Consider the following 4,493-nt stretch of genomic DNA (forward strand, 5'->3'; position numbering starts at 1 on the left):
TCTATTGAAATCTATTTAGAATGTTCTATACCAGAAAAAAAAAATGAAACATTCACTGTTATGTAATGAAACGTGATTTACTTACAAGTACAGGTATTCATAACTGTATAAACCCGCTAGACAAACATGTTTTTACATGTTAGTAACATCAAGCTTTTTTTGTCTGTGTGTGACGCGTGTTGTAATCAATAGCTTTCATGGCTTTCTCTCTCTCTCTCTTTCTTTCTTTCTTTTTTTTTTTCGTTTGACGTTTCAGCCATGATCGCTATGTGCCGCCACCGTCGAAGCTGTTCAGTCATCCATACAGGGAGAAGTAAATATTCATCCGCTGGGAGTCCCGGCGCTTGTATAGTCAGTAGCTAGACATAAGGTAGTGAGACAGATTGTTGAACAGTTTGTGAACTGCAGCCGACGGTGATGCCGTTTATATTCTACTGTACTAATTCATCGGTTTTTGAGGTTTTACTATCTAGCTAAGTTTAGGAATGTGTGCTTAGCTGCGTTTCCACGTGTGTATATAAAATGATCACAAGTAAACGCCCAAATAAGTCTCTGTTTGTGAACGTTCTGGAGTGTTAATTTTACAACTTATAGCTGTCGCTGTTTCCCACGTGGTAATACTTCTCCTTAGTTATGTTGTGTATTTCAGCCACGTGCTCTGAACCTGCTCACGAGCTAATGATCTACTGCGACAATAGTTGCTGCAGAATGAAAGGGACATCTTATCCTCTTGAAAAAAGCAGACTCTTGGACAATAGCTGCAAGTGCTTGCACGACGTTAGGATATTACTTCAAAGGTTTTGTCATCAGATTTGTGTTATGTTGAATGGTAAGTATGTCGTTTCACATCATAGCTTTCGGAAAAATTACTGTTTTGATATATATATTCTACTTACTGGATTTACAATTTAGCAAGCAGATACAAAACACCTAACTTCTCTATTACGCGAAAAAGGATCATAAAAGAATAAATTAATTAAACCAGATAAACCCGAACGCTTTCGAAAGGTGAACTTCTTTCCCATTTCATCCCTAACGAAACCCAACTTTCGAAAGGTGAACTTATTTCCCATTTCATCCCTAACGAAACCCAACTTTCGAAAAGTGAAATTCTTTCCCATTTCATCCCGAACGAAATCCATCGTTCGAAAATGGCTCGCTTTGATTATTAGTGTAGAAAAAAACTTACAAACGTTTAGTGAATTATTCAGTGCTTCTAATTGTAAAGTAAAATATAGCATACTTTTAAGCCCTTTTTTGTGCACTGCAAACACAGAATACCATCGAAATGAAAGTGAAACGCTCTCCGTATTATAAGTATGACATGTTCATTTCGATGGTTACGTATTTCAATATTCTCTCCACATACAGAAATTCTCCCCCCCCCCTCCATACATGTATATCTGCTCGACTTTACATAACCTGAAAAAAGTTTTGATAAATGCTGAATTTTAATAGTGGATGAATTGGGTTATAAAATCTATGTTACTGCAGTATAGAAATGTACGCAATAATCTTTAGAATCGTACTTCAGATCTGTTTATTCATCGACCATTTGTTAGTATTCCGTTTCTACTAAACGCAGTGTTCAGTAGTTTTTTAAAGGGTCTTTATTCCTTAAACTGTATGATGTTTGAGCGATTATAGATAATTAATTCTGTGCAATATTTGTTTATTTTAATTTACTTTACGTATTTAAGTTGACTTTGTAATCTTTCCTTACGATTTCACACTATTATTTTCATGCAGTGCTCAAGATGTACTAATTTGTGAACGTTATTTACATGTTAAATTATTCTTTGTGGTGTTTTAAGAGTGCTTATATTTTGTCATTGCTTTAACATACTTTGCAGTGTTCTAGAAGTGTCCGTATGTTATCTATTGTTTGTTAAACTATTCTCTGGAGTGTTTATCTTAGTTGTACTTTGTAACGCTCTAGAATAACTTTTATGTCATAACCTGTTCGTTAAAGTGTTCTTTGCTGTGCTCTAGAAGTTGTTGTTTTTTCATCATTACTTGCTCGGTAAGTTATTTGTTGCACAAATCTTAAATTTCAGTGCTCATCTACAAAGTATGAAGGACATTTCATGAACAAGACTCAACCACATCTTAAGAGTGTATGTACATCTCAATATTAGCCGAAAGTCGCTGGAAATTATTCTGATTTCACAGTATTATAAATATGAACTGCATTTAAAGATCCTTACCAGCTTAACCAATGCATGTTGGAATTAAAATGTACTGAAACTGAAAAGAAATATGTCATAGCATTGCGTAAACTCTTAGCTCAGTGACTTTCGAAGGGCGGACCCCTTCTCTCTCAGACTTTTTACTTTGTCGCTTCTGATAAAATGAGTGTGACTCCTCCTTTCGATAATTACTTGAACAAAGAGTCTTCGCAATGTATTCTTGTGCTCGGCATAAATATTGTTCTTCAAAGTACACATACAATTAACCAAAAATATCAAACAGTAAAAGTTTGAATAGACTAATATTGTTCTTACAACTCATGATGCATGTAACTGAAAGTGTAAATGTTTGTCACAGTTTTGTTTCAATTAAAGCAATGTATCTTCGAATAACAAAACCAAATCATAGAATGAAACACATGGAGGTGTTATATATTCTATTTTTGATATATTCACATTTCATAACTATTTAAAACAGCAGAGGCTTGTTTGTCGTTTATTATGATTCGTATAAAGGACAGTAAGTTTGGTAATATTGAAACGACGTACTGTTTCGTCATTTATTTTTTAATTATAAACTAATAACAATAATAAAGTGGAATACTTTCAGAAAAACTGACCGAACTTTTTAAATATGATGTGGCAACAAAACCCTTAAAAGAAGATAATGCTTGTATCTTGGTGGATAATTTATTTTCATATTAGTTTAATTAAAGCGCGTTAAAATATTAATTTTCAATATGCTAAAACTAACTGGTACAGTTCTGGGGCCATTAATGGCGTTTTCTCTACTGGAAGTCCCCCAGTACGTTTATGGATTTACAATGCTAAAATTCAGTGTTCGATTCCCCATGATGAACAAAGGGCAAACAGCTCATTGTGTAGCTTTGCGCTAAAGCGAAACAAACAAGCAAAACTTTACTGTAAAATTAGCCAGTGTGGGCCTTGAACTACCTTCCTTAGTTTTTTAACAAACGTATGGGCCTGGAATCACCACTTCCATGTTACCTGCTGAAGAACACTAACTGGAGTAGGCCTAGGAATATTACTTATAAGTTGTCTCCTGAAGAACACTTTGTGGAGTAGGCTTAGGACTATTACTTATAAGTTGTGTCCTAACTGGAGTAGGCTTAGAACTATTACTTATAAGTTGTCTCCCGAAGAACACCAACTGGAGTTGGCCTGGGACCACCATTCAAAAGTTGCCTTCTGAAGAACACTAACCAAAGAGAGCCTGGGACCACCCCTCGCATGTAACCTATAACAACTAACTAGCATGGGCCTAGGACCACCACGTTAAATTTTCCTTCTGGAAAAACTAAATGGTATACCTTTAGGGCTACTCTTACTCTTAGTTCGTTTGTCTATTAACTCTGGTTGTTAAGCCTAACTGTCAGTGAATATCTTCATCTGCACTCAGGTGTGTGTGTGTGTGTCCTAAAGTATATTTCGCTTCATAGTGACCGTCTTCTTATCGCTCCATCAGAATTACAAACCCCTCTACTAATTCTGACCGCCCGTTGTTTGAGTTCACAGTCTACCAAGCTAAATTTTAGTACATGAACACACACACACACACCGCGCTCCGCGGTCGGTGGGTTCTGGGGCGTATTAGCTCTCACCTGCATTCCTTATGGTAGGGGGGGGGGGGAGCTCGTTCGTACGTGCAAAGCTGACATAGGTAGAGGGATAAACACAGTTTTCATCGAATGATAATTCGACTGATACCCTGTCGTGCCTCATTATAGTAACTATGACCTTTAGTTTTGAGATCTCTATCCTACAAGAGCTTAGTGGGTATACAGTTGTATCCTTCGCTTATACACACAGAACACTTTATGTGTATTAGTTCATTAGGAAGGAGGTCAATCACTTGGAAGGAGCGTTGAAAGACTGTCCTGGGGCTATACGGGTGGTTTCTATTGCTATTTGTTCACGTGCAAAGCAGTGGCACATACAGATGACTAATCTAAACCCTAAATCGGGTGTCTAATGTAGACGTTACACAAACATTCCCATTGTTTTCTACTTTTTAAGTACTTTTCTAAACAGTTATGTGTGCTTTATCACATTGACATTTACCCAATTTAGGCGCTTTCTGTGGTTTTTGTCGCCTTGAGTGCCTTGTTAAATTTTGCAGGGTACATTTCTCTTCTTTATTGTATTTCTTTCGAACTGAATGCAGATGCTTGGTTGGTAAGACTGAAACAACAGTCTTCTTAGAAAGTCGATGTCCGAATTAACGATCGTAATTTCACATATTTTCACATATTTCTGTGGTTTTTGTCGCCTTGAGTGCCTTGT

The 4,493-nt window shown here is 36.5% G+C and overlaps 1 pseudogene; it reads left to right on the top strand.

The window, feature by feature from the left end:
• Positions 1-427: 427 nt before the first annotated feature.
• LOC111087578 overlaps positions 428-4,493 on the top strand; it is a 36,885-nt pseudogene continuing 32,819 nt past the window's right edge.

Source organism: Limulus polyphemus, unplaced genomic scaffold, assembly GCF_000517525.1.
Source record: "Limulus polyphemus unplaced genomic scaffold, Limulus_polyphemus-2.1.2 Scaffold72, whole genome shotgun sequence".
Lineage (NCBI taxonomy): Eukaryota > Metazoa > Arthropoda > Merostomata > Xiphosura > Limulidae > Limulus > Limulus polyphemus.